General features: G+C 32.1%; 1 protein-coding gene across 3 annotated transcripts in view; it reads right to left on the reverse strand.

Moving 5' to 3' along the window:
* LOC109861172 (chitinase-3-like protein 1) overlaps window positions 1-16,009 on the reverse strand; it is a 36,925-nt gene that overhangs the window by 15,983 nt on the left and 4,933 nt on the right. The window contains exon 1 of one of the 3 annotated variants that reach the window (XM_020440701.1): window positions 5,913-6,005. The exons of 1 other annotated variant lie outside the window; for it this stretch is intronic. The gene's annotated coding sequence lies outside the window, so the exon portion shown is untranslated. Of the gene's footprint in view, window positions 1-5,895; window positions 6,006-16,009 lie in introns of those variants that run through there. One more of the 3 variants, XM_020440702.1, reaches the window with a different exon arrangement.

Raw genomic sequence — 16,009 nt, forward strand, 5'->3', positions numbered from 1 at the left:
ATACATACATACATACATACATACATACATACATACATACATACATATATACATACATATATGTATACAGAGTGTCTGAAAAATTTTGCACAGCCGAAGGTAGATTGGAGTAATCTGAAAAGTCATGTATCAGTTTGCAAAATTTGTAATAGTTATTGAGTGATTAATTAATACATGTGATCCAATGAGCGTGGAAAGAAATGGTTTGGACTCTATAGGAGTGTATGACTTTCAGTTGTGAAAATCAACTGATTTGCTAAAAATTGTATCACTCGCCACACGCTTGTTTGCTCCACCTCTTGCACTGTTTATTTTTTAGGAAAATGCATGAAGTCATTTTTCTTTACAACTGAAAATCATACACGCCTGAGTCCGGACCATTGCTACCCACGTACTCATTTTGGTTCACATGTATTAATTAATCACTCAATACTTAAAGCGACTGTTGCAAAATGATACAAGACTTTTCTATTCAGATTGACCCAATCTATCTTCACATTCGGCTGCGTTACATTTTTTCAAACACCTTGTATATATGAGCAAATTCACTGTAGTTTTACCTTTTGATAAACTTTTTAATACTGATAAGTCTGAGTAATTTTTTATATGCACAAGACATGAAGCTGAAACTGGCCCGGAGACTTAGCCCGGAACCGCCGAAATGCAGGGCCGCGCGGCCGATTTTAAAAAACTTAATTTCCGGAACTCTGACCAACTAAACCTGTTTTTCTTGCGCACGTAGGCATTCTTGTATTCTCCTAACATACTAATTATATATTGAAAAAAAAATAAATTATTTAGATATTTCTTGCATTATAAACCACGAAAATAAATAGAATATTTATGTTTTCACATATATTATTCGATGAAAACGTTCACGCTCCCTACAAAATGCATATCCACCGTGTTACTAACATTCCAAAGAATATTTGTGCAAAGTTGCAGCCGGTTGTTTGCTTGCGTTGACGAATAATAAACAAATGTCTACCGTCACTCGAACAAAAAAGCGCTTCTTAAAAAGTTTGAACTTCTTTTTAACATCGAAGATGTTCGTGCTCTCTAAAAATTACATGTTTACTGCATTTCTAACATTTCAAAGAATATTTGTACAAATTGTCAGCCGGCTGGTCCTTTGCATTAACAAATAATAAACAAATGTTCTCGTCACTCAAGCGTGATAGCGTTTTTTAAATCTGTTATAAAGTTTAACATTTGTTTTTACATTGAAAATGTTCGTGCCCCCTAAAAATTGATTATCTGTTACATTTACAACAAATCAAAGAATAATTGTGCAAATTCTCAGCCGGATGGTTTTTTGCATTAACAAATAATAAACAAATGTTCTCGTCACTCGAGCGAAATAGCGCTTTTTAACTCGGTAAAAAGTTTAACAGTTTTTTTTGCATTGAAGATGTTTGTGCTCCCTAAAAATTGATTACCTGTTACATCTACAACAAATCAAAGAATAAATGTGCAAATTCTCAGCCGGCTGGTCCTTTGCATTAACAAGTAATAAACAAATGTTTCTCGCCACTCGAGCGAGATAGCGCTTCTCAGTCCGTTGCAAATTTTAACATTTTTTTTAACATTAAAGATGTTCGTGCTCCCTAAAAATTGATTATCTTTTACATTTACAACAGATCAAAAAATAATTGTGCAAATTCTCAGCCGGCTGGTCCTTTGCATTAACAAGTAATAAACAAATGTTTATCGTCACTCGAGCGAGGTAGCGCGCTTCTTAATCCGTTATAAATTTAACATTTTTTTTTATCTTGAAGATGTTCATAATTTTTAGGGAGCACAAACATCTTCAATGTAAAAAAAAATATTAAACTTTTTACCGAGTTAAAAAGCGCTATCTCGCTCGAGTGACGGGAAACATTTGTTTATAACTTGTTAATGCAAAGGACCAGCCGGCTGAGAATTTGCAAAATTATTCTTTGATTTGTTGTAAATGTAACAGATAATCAATTTTTAGGGAGCACGAACGTCTTTAATGTTAAAAAAACTGTTAAACTTTGTACCGAGTTAAAAGCGCTATCCCGCTCGAGTAACGAGAAACGTTTGTTTATTATTTGTTAATGCAAAAAACCATCCGGCTGAGAATTTGCACAATTATTCTTTGATTTGTTGTAAATGTAACAGATAATCAATTTTTAGGGGGCACGAACATTTTCAATGTAAAAACAAATGTTAAACTTTATAACAGATTTAAAAAACGCTATCACGCTCGAGTGACGAGAACATTTGTTTATTATTTGTTACTGCAAAGGACCAGCCGGCTGACAATTTGCACAAATATTCTTTGAAATGTTAAAAATGCAGTAAACATGTAATTTTTAGAGAGCACGAACATCTTCGATGTTAAAAAGAAGTTCAAACTTTTTAAGAAGCGCTTTTTTGTTCGAGTGACGGTAGACATTTGTTTATTATTCGTCAACGCAAGCAAACAACCGGCTGCAACTTTGCACAAATATTCTTTGGAATGTTAGTAACACGGTGGATATGCATTTTGTAGGGAGCGTGAACGTTTTCATCGAATAATATATGTGAAAACATAAATATTCTATTTATTTTCGTGGTTTATAATGCAAGAAATATCTAAATAATTTATTTTTTTTTCAATATATAATTAGTATGTTAGGAGAATACAAGAATGCCTACGTGCGCAAGAAAAAAGGTTTAGTTGGTCAGAGTTCCGGAAATTAAGTTTTTTAAAATCGGCCGCGCGGCCCTGCATTTCGGCGGTTCCGGGCTAAGTCTCCGGGCCAGTTTCAGCTTCATACAAGACTTATATTTTTTTCATATACTTTATAGCAATAACTATGTATAAGAATACAGAGCGTTTGTGTTATTGGCGTTTAAAAAAGTACACTAAATCGGTAAAAATATAGAAAATCATAAAATTTATTTCGTCTCTTTCGAATTTGTGTTTTATTCTTTACTTTACCTGCGCCGTGTTATATAACGCTTTCGTAATAAATGGAAAAGTTAGCTTTTGCTTTCATACATTTTTTCTCTGGAGGTCGATTATGTGCCATATAACCGTAAAAAATGGTGGCCACTGAAAAACTTGTCTCTCCATTTTGGCAAAATATTAATTTTTATTAAAGTTATATACACGCTGTTAAGTGAATCGACTAACTGAGTTACTGAATTTATAGCAAACACGAAAACAAAAAATATTAGACGTTGTTGGAAATTGTGTTTCAAAAATGAAACACCAGTGTATCAAAGATTACCTTCAAAAGCGTAAATTTATTGAAAAATCCACAAATCACTTTGGCATATATTCAGAGAAAAATGTTTTCGGTCAATATCAATTTGTAAACTCTTCCTTATACTATAACTTACGAATCCATGTGACTACAATTTTCAAAAACCCAATTTATTATTAGTTGTGACGTTAAGAGTACGTAATTTACACATAGTTGCAATTGTAAACCTGGAAAGAAATATAAGTCGAGCTCAATCAGATAAACTTTGCGCCGGTCTACTTAAAATTAACGCGTGTGTAGATTGGTTTTTGAATTTTAGACATGTTTGTCAATATTATTTCAGACATGTTTGTCAATATAAGATGTATGTGCCACACATTTGAAAAAAATAAATTTTTTTACGCTTAACATCATAACTAATAAAATTGGGTTTTTGAAAATTGTGGCCATATGGATTCCGTGGTAAGTTATGGTATAAGAAAGAGTTTACAAATTTTGATATTGACTGAAAAAATTTTTCTCGAAATTTGTGCCAAAGTGATTTGTAGATTTTTCAATGAATTTACGCTTTTGAAGGCAATCTTTGATACATTGGTGTTTCATTTTTAAGACACAATTTTCAAGGTCTTATATTTTTTGTTTTCGTGTTTGCTACAACTTCAGTAACTCAGTTCATCAATTTTTAACGGCGTGTATATAATATTGTTAACTTTATACAAATTAATAATTTGCCAAAATAGAGGGACAAGTTTTTCAGTGGCCACTATTTTTTATGGCTATATGACACATAATCGACCTCCAGGGCAAAGATGTATGAATGCAAGAGCTACCTTTTCCATTTATTACGAAAGCGTTATATAACACAGCGCAGGTACAAAGTTAAAAGTGAAACATAAATTCAAAAGAAACAAAATAAATTTTATGATCTTCTATATTTTTACCGAGTTAGTATACTTTTAAACGTCAGCAATAACACAAACGCTCTGCATTCTTATACATAGTTATTGCTAGAAAGTATACAAAGAAAACATAAGTCTTGTGCATATAAAAAATTACTCAGACTTATCAGTATTAAAAAGTCCATCAAAAGTTAAAACTACGATGGATTTACCCATATGTACACACAAGGTGAGAATGACGGCAAGAAGAATCATCTACTTTCATTGGCTAGATCATCCTTTGTGGGTTTACCATACAAAGTTTGATAACGGCGTAAAGGATAAAATCATAGTGCTTTGAAAAAGCTTGAAGAAGTGCTATAAGAATATGTAATAAAATTTAAAAAAACAGATTCTATTTAAAAAATTCAAGGTGTTGTTCTGATCTTGGCAACGCCATCCAAGGTCAAACTGATAATATCAGTTACTGGATCTTTTTACACTTACAACTTTTGAAACATTGTTCTATATAATTTGTATTTTCCGAGTTATTCAGGGTGCCGACTTTCTTTTCCATCTTGTATATTATACACACATGTTTAACACTTTCCGTGCCAAGTCGTTTTTGCTTAACGTTTTATTTAGGCCTTTAAAGTTATGACTAAACACTGATATATTTTTTTATCACAAAATATTTCATTTTTTATATCATTAATAAGTAATTAGCTTGTACAGACGGCGTCATTAATTTGAAGAATAGGCGCGGGGATCACATAAAAAGTCCAGTTGATCCAAATATCCATTAGTCCCAAAATCGGGTGTCCAGTTGTGGACACCCGATTGCTACTAGTTAGTTAGTACGGCGCCCGTTGGCGCTACGAGCAACCGCCCCGCTTGCCCTCCGATCTCCGCGCCTATTCTTCGAATTAATGACGCCGTCTGTACATAGTACAAGCTAATCACATCGTATACCATCAGTGGTACACATGACACGGAACGTCTTAATAAAAAAATATATATCTATCTTGTTTAAACAAAGAAGAAATAAGATTCTTGAAAATCGAAACTAACATTAAAATAGTCACTAAGAGCCAACGTTAGATGTTCGTATATATTTGTTGTGAAACAAATATATATATATATATATTTATACAGCCCGGCGCGCTTCGCGCGGGTACCTTATATATATATTTGTTTCGCACAAACATCTAGCGTTGGCTTTTATTGACTTTTTTATATCGGCATTTATTTTTTTTACACTAACATATATTTTTTTCATTTTTTTATAACAAAATATATGTCAATTATTTGTCATAATTTTACAAGTGTGCGAAGTTATCCCATCAAGATCGATCTAATAGACAGTTCCGTAGATTTACTTGTGACGTATGTCACGATATCGATACTCTTTTTTCACCTAACTTTTAGTAACTTTGACCTCGCGTATCTCCCAAATAAAAGGTAGATTTAATGTGAAATTTTTCTCTGATTAATGTCTCATCATAAGCTATCATTTAGCACACTATTTGATTCAAAATTCAAGGACTTCAAAACGGGCGATTTTTGGGGTCATTCTTTCAATTGAAAAAATTCATGTGTATAATTTACACTGAAATATATAAGTATATATATTTGTTTTGCATAAACATCTAACGTTAATTTTTATTGACGAATTTAATGTTAGTTGTATATAGTTTAATTATCACATTTTATTATAAGACATGTATCACATTTTAACTTTCCATCTCTATCTATATACTATCCTTATATTTATACACGATAAATTAAAAAATACATACATTGGGTTATTTCTCACCTTGTATCGAAGTCGATTCTTTTGATGCGAAATACTTAATAACGTATTACCAAAATTGTTTTTGCGTACACGCTATATATATACTGTATTAAAAGCGTGTAAGTTTTACTTTGTTTGATCGTGATAACATAATACTAATATGTTAATACAATTTATTGAGGTGCACACCAACATACATATGTATATCACTGTTCTTTTGACATTTTGAAAATGTACAGGTGCAACGAGCGTCATTGTACGATTCTGTTAAACACTTGATTCTACAATTAATCTGCAGATCTGATCCAAACATCTGTGCTGTTCACTCGTCAATTGAGAATATACATACTTCGTATTATCGTTTGTTATTACGCAAATATTCACAATTTTCTCTCTCACAAAATTTGCTATTTAATTCTTATAAGTATAAATTACTCGATTTTTTCATATTATCAAGCAATAATTTAACAACATACACAAACATAAAAATATCGTAACAGTTGCAATAACATGTATAATTGACAGAAAAAAAATAACAGAAAAAACTTTTATTAAAGAGTTTTACGCCCTTAAGAGAGTACTGGATACCGACTATAGAGACCTGTAAACCGACTTTCTCCTATGACGTTTGGTATCGTATTTCCTTCATTAAATCTAAAATGCTTCTACAAAAATAAGTAAATTGTGCTAAGAATTTACGCTTGTTCTTTGGAATGTCAAAATTCAGCATAAATTTTTACTTATACAGTTTCCTTCTATAACCTGACTATATATTCATATATGTAGAATTATTTCTAAGCTTATGTACATATTTACAATGACCAAGCGCCTTAAATACGACAAAAAAAAGTCTAATGAGACATTCAGATTATGGTTTGACTATCTAATTGATGAGAACAACGTCATAGTGTGATGATGTATATCTGATATCATATACTATCATTATGAATGAAAAAAAGAGTTCAAAAAAGCATTATATACCCATTTTCAAAAGCTTTATATGGTTTTGTACATTTATTTGCTTCTGTAAAAGCGCCTTTAATGTTGTGCAGTAAATAAAATTAAAAAATAAAGAAATTTAGGTTATAAAAACGTCGGTCTACAGGTCTCTATATCTAGTACCCTCTTAAGTTTCAAACTACAAGAATTTATTTATTTTATTAACATCTAACGTAAGGCTCTCATGATCATTTAAATTCTTGCGTAATTAGAAGAAACTGTGTAAATTATTTAGTCAGAGCCAAAGCTGCAAACACAGATTATCAAACTACAACTTTTGTCACGAGAACAGCTATGTTACAAACTAATATTAAATTTGATGATAACAGATTGTTACCAATAAAAATAACGGGGAGAGAGAGAAAGAGAGAGAGAGAGAGAGAAAGAGAGAGAGAGAGAGAGAGAGAGAGAGAGAGAGTTTTATTAGTAGACAAACTTTAAGAACATACTGGACGTTAGAGACCTATAAACCGATGTTTTTCTATTAGAAATTTTTCCATATTTATTGCATTAAATAAAAAATATTTCTCCAGAAGCAATTAAATTATACTAGGATTTGTAGATCTTTTAGAGTATCAAAAATCAACATAAATTTTTTAAACAATTAAGACTTAAGGCTCGTTGATGAGCTCTACATATATGTATACTTCAATCTTATTGCAAACGTACGACATAAAAGAATATTATGAAACAACTATTGTAAATTATAATTGTAATGTTTAATTGAATCGAGAAGAATCAATGCTCACGATGACAGTATATGTTAAGGGCTTTCTACAATGAGATATTAGTAATAAATCAGAAGTCAGAAGCAAGAAATTGACCAATCACAGTCAAATCACAGAAGAATAATCGATTGTGAGTAGTCAATTTCTTACTTCTGACTTCTGATTTATTATTAATATCTTATTGTAGAAGGCCCTTTACCATATACTATTATTATGAATAGGTAGTGCACCAATAGCCAAGATTTCTTTTGCACAGATCGGCGGTTGCACAAATTCCTAGATCTCGTTTGCACAAAAAAGTTTTGCGCAAATCCCGATTGTTTATAGTCGTCATTGCACACATGTTGTAGTTGACTAAGATTGTATTTGTCGAGAATGATTATTGCACAGATCTTGTTTGCACAGAAACCTTATTGCAAAAATCCTGTTTACACATAAACTACATTGCTCAGATCTCGATTGTCCAGAATCCTGTTTGCACAGAAATCATATTGCGTATATCCCGATTATCCATAGTGATTATTGCACAGATCTTATATTCTCCAAGTGAGTTTAGCCGTTGCTCATTGTTCATTAAACAGTTATAAACAAATTTTGATAAAAATGCTGATTAGGAGAGATTCCTCCAATTACTTTGTCCCCCCTTCACATATATCATAAAGATTATCCTCCTGAGTATAACACTATGAAGGTTTTAGCCATCGCTTATTGTTTATTAAAAAGTTAATAACCAAAACAATTTCATCAATAAACCACCGTTTTATGACACCGTGTACACTTCAGAAGTAAATCTATAATGTATATGTTGCTAACTATATTTGTACATAAATATATATAGCACATCTATTAAAGTATCTGGTTAGATGACTTAAGAAATTAACACTCGTTCAATTAACACAGTCTATATAAATATATATGCACAAATGCGCAATCTTTTGTTCGATTCACCTTTGTTTTCTTTTCGCGAATACTTTTCAGTTTTTTAGAGTCACCATCAAGAAACATTTGCTGTGCGCGTTAACTGTATCTTTGATTTTATTAAATACATTAATGTTAGAAGATCTCGAGTGTATAGTTATTTCACGAGTGTTTTAAAAATATCCCGAAATGATTCCGTTTATTTTATTGTAATACACGTAATTGTAATATCACGTGTCACGTTTATATAATCCACTTATATCGCCGTTTATATAAATATATACATACATAACAATTTATACATTTATAATATTTGCATTGTTTCTTTTTCTTTCCCAATACATACCTAAAAATCTAAAAAAACTTAATTTGTTTGCGTATTTTTTCAATATTTGCCGTTGTAATAATAACATATGTGATTATTGTGTTCAAAAAAAATAAAAAAAAAAAAACATACAAAACAGCATGGCGCAAACACTCGATTTCCTCAGTGTTCTCAGTTTTAACTCTCTTACAGGTCTTCTATCGTAGAAGAGAACAGATACGTTTGCTGTCTCTTTCTTTCGACATAACTATATCGTACGCGATTAGCGCGAGCGGCTAAGCCTCGCGCTAGCAGCTCTTTATCGTTTTTGGCCGTTTGTCCTCGTTCTTGCACTTATTACTTACAGAAACATTTCAATTAAATAAAAAATATTAACACCATGAAAGAATAATTAGAAAAATGAAACATATGAGGAGCATAAGTAAAAAGTGAAGAATATAAATCCACTCTTGGCCAATATGTACGTCTTTTTGTTTTAAACAAAAAAAGAAAAGTATACTTAATTATACATTTAGCAAAAATATTGTTAATATACAATACGTAGAGATAAAAATATATTTTACTGTTGTTTGTTACGTAAAAAGTATTCTGTTAGTATACTTTTTACTTTGCTACTCGCAATTACATATAATATAAATTAAAAGAAAAAAAAAGTATTCTTGCAATAAGAATTTTATTGTATTTAAGTTTTAGAAATAAACTACGTACGCATTATTGCTCAATGGAAACCGCGACAAGGTGGTGGTTTCTCCCATCAAAAACAATGTAAAACATTTGTTTTGTTCAATATTGTAATAAATGTTTATATATACGTTTTTTAGCAAAAATAATAATAATTAAAATAATTGAAATAATTCTACATGTTATTGTATATAACAATGTTTCAATAAAAATATAAATAAATACAAATATATAAAAATTAATACACTATTTACAAAACCAATGTTGTGTATTTCCAAAAAGAATACAGATAGAACAGAACAGGTAAAACCTTAGATAGAAAGGATAGAAGTAGAAAAGATGAAATAACAAGATAGAAAAAAAAGAGAAATAAATAAGGAAAGAATGAATAGAATAGATAAAAAACTTGAAAAAAATTCCGGATAGCACAAACTTTCAAGTGATATCTTAAAAACATTCGGAGTGCGTCTTAAAAATAGCACATTTTCCGGATGTCTTTAAGACGTACTTTGCAGGTCTATGCTGTCTGGGATAAGAAAAAGAATACAACATAAAAAAAGACACGCAATACATAGAGAGTGTTATGATTATTTTAAAGTCACTTTACACGAGTTACAATTGACGACAGAAGTCAAAACCAAAATATTTAAGAAATTAAAATGCATCTATAAATAAATAAATATATATATATAAATATGAATAAAATAAATCTAAATAAACAAATAAATATATATATATATATATAAAATATAAACTATAAAATAAAAATCTTAAGTAAACAAATAAATAAATAAATATATATATACACATATACATTGTTAATTATTTTAAAAATTTTTAAATGTGTCAAGCGACTTTTTAGTAATACTAAAATATTTGTAACCGTTTGTATTTTTTACACTAATATACAATTCGTTATTAACACTCAGAAATGTTTTTCGGGTTTGAACCGCGTTAATACATATAATAATAACATTAACGCGGTTCAAACCTGAAAAACATTTTTGAATGTTAATACAACACAAAAGCATCAAATATCAGAATTACAATTCGTTATGTTATCTTAAAACACTGCGTAGTATAACAAATTTAAGTTATATAACTGCAACGACAGTTGCTCTTTATTTATATAAATCATTCTTGTATTAAAAATAAAATACACTGAGCTTTGATGAGGATAACGTAAAAAAACCTTTTTTTGCAACGATACTTGCAACTTTCCCTCCTTTAAGGACCGGCAATTACTATAGTGACGCTGAATCATTTTCATAAATTTGTATAAAATATACGATATATATGTTACTAAAACTAGGATATCAATTCTACAAGATTTCAAGAAAAAAATGCCGGCTCTTTAATAATTAAAAGAGGCATTTTTTCATTGCAAATCAGTGATATTATCACTGATTCTCAGTAAACTTTTTTATCACTGAATCAATAGTGCAATTTTAATTGATTCTACTAAGAGAGAGCAGTTTGGCCATAATACTTAATCGCTTTTCAAATTTGTTTAAGAAAAAACTCAATTATGGACTAATAAACAATAAATATTGTACGTGCATAATATTGTAAGTTATATTTTTTAATAATATAAAAATATTGTAAAATTATTTAAAAGTAAATATTATACAGACAATTAATTGTTGTAAACAGTATAAATGTTAGCGTCAAAGTCCGAAGTCTCGGCAATCTTAGGATTGACTAGTCAATGTCCGACGTAACCAAGCGTTTTGAGCAAAGTCCAAAACAGTCTTTTTTTCGGGATTTGACTGTTATGTTTTTAGTCAATCTCAGGAGTAACCAACACGGCTGGTCAAAGTTGAAAACTCTGTAAAAACTTTGGTTTATCACTTCGAACTTTGACTAGTCAATTCCAGATAGACACAAAATAAATCGGAAGATGTATCAATCAGACTCAATCGGATAGACTAGTATTAAAACAAGACTAAAGGTGCAATCCCATGCACTGTTATTCACCTTGTAACGCGTAACGCGTAAAAACTAAAATATAAAACATATTAAACACGTAATCTCTTTCATTGGTTACGCGTTACGCGTTACGCAAAAAATAACAGTGCATGGGGTCGCATCCTAATTCTTTCATGTTCTTTTTGTTGGTGTTGTAAGCATGTAGGCAGAAGGGCTGCGCCCCCCTGCACCCCCCTCAACTCTAACCTAACCTGTGTTACTACAATATCAATAGAAATGAGTGAAAATTTTACGAGGGGAAGTGCAGAAAGAAATGTTTAGGTTAGAGTTAGGTTAGATTTTAGGGGGGGTACAGGGAAGCGCCTCCTTACGTACACGTTTACAACACTAACAAAAAGAACATGAAAGAATTAGTCTTGTTTTAATACTAGTCTATCCTATTGAGTCTGATTGGCACATCCTCCGATTTTGTATCCATTGTACATATAATATATAGTGCAAATAAATGCGTGAAACGATACGCAACTCAAAGTTTGATTCTTTAGATTTCAACTTTTACCGTGTTGATTACTCCTGAGATTGACTAAAAACACAACAGTCAAAACTCGCAAAAAAAGACTGTTTTGGACTTTGCCCAAAACGCTTGGTTACTTCGGATATTGACTAGTCAATCCTAAGATTGCCGGGACTTCGGACTTTGACGCTAACATAAATACTAAAATATTTTTTACATAGATGTCATTTTAATATTTACATAATTATTGTCGATTAAATATTCAAATTGAAACATAATTTTATGTATATTATGTGTAAAAATTATGTATATATGTATATAATTTGTAAAAATAAATTTAGGAAATATATCAATAATTCTTTTTAAATCTAGCCGAAATGTGCAAATCTTGCTTGGTGTTTGCTCTCAATTTGCTGTCAGAATGTGTCGCACAGATCTTGCTTTATAATTGGCATCAATATGATTTCGGATTATATTATCAAGCTTTGCTCGGTTTTTGTCAGCAATTTGCTGTTTTTTTGTCAACAAGCTTGGATATATTTCTGCTGACAATTTTGCAACATCGGTATAACAAGCTCTGCAATATATTTGAGTCTTTCTAATAAAAACTTATAACAAGCATTTGGCAAAATCTGCTTCGACAGACTTGACTATCTGAGTACTTATAGACACGGCTTCAGATATAACCGCTTTGAAGCAAAGATAATATCACCTACGTGACGTCACATGTGGGCGAAGCAAAAGCAGTGTTTTGCCGAACAATTGCTTAATTGTCGTCTTCTTAACACTTGACGTTGATTTTTAGATCTCAAAGAAAGAGCCAATCACGTTCAATTGCTATAAGCAGCTTAGTCTGCTGAACGCAACGCAAATGTTAGAAGCGTTTACTTTCAAAACAATACACAAATATTTATAAAATACAGTGCAACCTCTCGTATCTGAACTTCTATTTTCCGAATACTCTAATATTCGAACATTCTACTAATCAAATATTCCATTATTCAAATAACGCTAATACGATAAAGATAATGATAGCAACGAGAATATCATCAACATAAATTTAACAAAAGCTGAAATACCGAATGAAAGCAATGCTGAGGATGACGTGCCATCTCATGCCGAGGTATTCGAACCATTCCAAATAAGACTTCGTTGATTTGAAACACAAACAGAATGTAATTCTACACAGTTACTTACATTAAAACATTTATGTGACTTACAAGAAAATCTCGCGAAGTGGACAATTTTGATTTCGATGAAACTTTGCATACATGTAAGGGAGGTCAATATGACGAATGCTGACACATTCCGTTGCTGCCCAAAAATGGCTTTAAGGAATGAAGTCACCCCTTATATATACAGGGTGTCCCAAAAATTTTGACCAAGCCGAAGTGTGAAGGTAGATTGCGTCAATCTGAACAAAAAAGTTGTATACCATTTTGCAAAATTCGCAATGGTTATTGAGTAGTTAATTAATAAATGTGACCCAATGACCGCGCGGGAAGAGATAGTCCGGACTCTGTAGGCGTATACGCTTATCAGCTGTAAAGTAAGATGGCTTACTTTATTCAATGTCCTAGCAACGAGAGACGGAGTAAACAAGCAAGCCATAGATGCCGGACCGTGCAGGACAGCAACGAGAGCATCGAAGGGCAGAGCCCCCACCGCTCAGCTCCTCGATGCTACGCACACAAGCGAGAACCGCGTACGTGTGCGTGACGTCACGCTCGGCTGTGGAAGAGTGCAGGCATATTATTTTCTGTCTCTTTTCCATCAAGCCGGCCACAAAACAACGCACGTTACACGCTTGTTACGTATGACAACGCTTTTCGAGACTTAGAGCCGTATTCATAGTCCGTACTTAAGTTTAGTCTTAAAATCGCCTTAAGTTTAGTCTTAAGACGCTGTCTAGATTCATAGTCAAAAATAAGGCGGGACTTGAGCAAAAGTTTTAAGGAATATTTTGGTCAAGATGATCTTATTTAGATGCGTTTTAATATGATTCATAAATCCATTTAAGCATGAGATTGAGATTACCTTATTAATCATAAATTCATAGTCATTAAAGGCCATTTTATTTCACACGTACACTGACAAATAAGACTATCTTCGCCACGACATGTCCGAAGACGTCTGAAGCAACAGCTTTTGTTAGAACAGTTATTACTCATATGCATGTGCTTTGACGTTTATAGAGTAATAAATACTTCTGTAATAATAAATAATTTCCTCCCGCTAGGGGACGTTTTTCTTGCCTGTGTATTAGCCTTTATCACATATTCTTGTTTATTTGTACATGACATGTTACACGAGATGGTCGTTGACGTATTTATGCTGCTGTACATATTCATTTTTTATTATTTGACTTTATAATTTTTAGTTACAATTTTGACATACCTTATTATGTTTGACTTTGTTTACATAATTAGTTTTGGTTTCCAGAATTAATTTTTCAATTTGACTTTTTGTGATATTTGATGCTTTCGCGGTGTGTGTGTAGTATTAACATACAAAGATGTTTTTTTCGGGTTTGAACCGCGTTAGTGTCATTTTTATACCAACGTTTCGTAAACATTACAGCTCACTTCATCAGGGTTTAAAGAGCAGCCTGATACTGAGATGCTCTTGGTCAGGTGTCCTTTTTTATAGCGCTAGATTGATGTGGGAGGGGTGTGGTAGAGGAGGGGTGGAATGGTAAGAAGGAGGGGGGGATGTGTTATGGCAAGATGGAATGCCATAGTGAACTAGTCATATGTCCATTGTCTCTATTGAGATTGTTTGGATGTTTGTATATCTCCAGAAATTCCATATACTTTCTAGGGAAGTAAGCCCTAGTTTAGTATTTGGGTTTGGTCAAACATAATTTTGTGACCAGTTTCCAAATGGTGTTCTGTTAATGCCGATTGTGAGTAATGTTTTAGACGTACTGCTGACTGATGTTCTTTTAGTTGTGTGCTTATCATTCTACCAGTTTCACCTATGTATACTTTACCGCATGAACAAGGTATTTTGTACATTCCTGGTGTGTCTAATGACGGTCTTTTGGATTGTTAAGAATCTGTCCTATTTTATTCGGTGGTTTGTAGACCGTTTGTATGTTGTGTTTGTTCAGGATTCTGCCAATCTTATCTGTGACACCCTTTATGTATGGGAGGTAAGTGGTTCGTTTCTTTAAGTTTGTTGTTTGTTCTGGTGCTGGTGTATTGTGAGTGGTGGTGGAGGGTTTATTTTGATGTTTTTTAATTATTTTGTTTATTTGTTGCAGCCATTTTGTTGTAGAGTGTCTTTTAATTCTTTGACTTTGTTTTGAATGCTGTCTTTGTCGCATATAGTAAATGCTTTATAGACCAACGAGTTTATCACAGCTTGTTTTTGGTCTGGGTGATGATGTGATGCCGCGTGTAAATATGGATTGGTGTGGGTAAGTTTTCTATAGATTTTTCTATAGACCTTTTCTGCCAAAACGTTCTCAGCCTTGGCCAAAGGCCACAATTTTGCGGTAACCCCAACTAAACTCCCAAAAGAGTCAATAATTAGTCATATAGAAACAGCCATACACTTTCTTCCCCAAGAACCTGCTAACAATATCCGCAGACTAGTGGCTAACATAGTGAATAAATTAAATTTGCCAACTCATAATCTTACTAGATCTAAACGCTGTGCTTTGAAACAATTAAATCATGACACAGATATTATCATCCTTCCAGCAGATAAAAACAATACAACAGTGATCATGAATAAAACAGATTATGACACTAAAATTCAGACATTACTTACAGACTCCACATATGAAAAACTTAAGAAAGACCCTACTGCTTCATTAAAAACTTTCACCACCAATCTCATTAAAAAAAACAATCTCCCATATATTAATATGCTAACCTTTAGCCAGGCACACGTCAGTGAGCCGCGCGCCTGGTGTGTGTAAGTGCTCACTGACGTGTGCCTGGCTAAAGGTCTGCGCTGATTGGCCTGATTTACTCAATAATTACTCCTTTATTATAAATAATAGAAAAAAATGGTT

This window comes from Pseudomyrmex gracilis, unplaced genomic scaffold (genome assembly GCF_002006095.1).
Source record: "Pseudomyrmex gracilis isolate BER0280 unplaced genomic scaffold, ASM200609v1 scaffold_612, whole genome shotgun sequence".
Taxonomy (NCBI): domain Eukaryota; kingdom Metazoa; phylum Arthropoda; class Insecta; order Hymenoptera; family Formicidae; genus Pseudomyrmex; species Pseudomyrmex gracilis.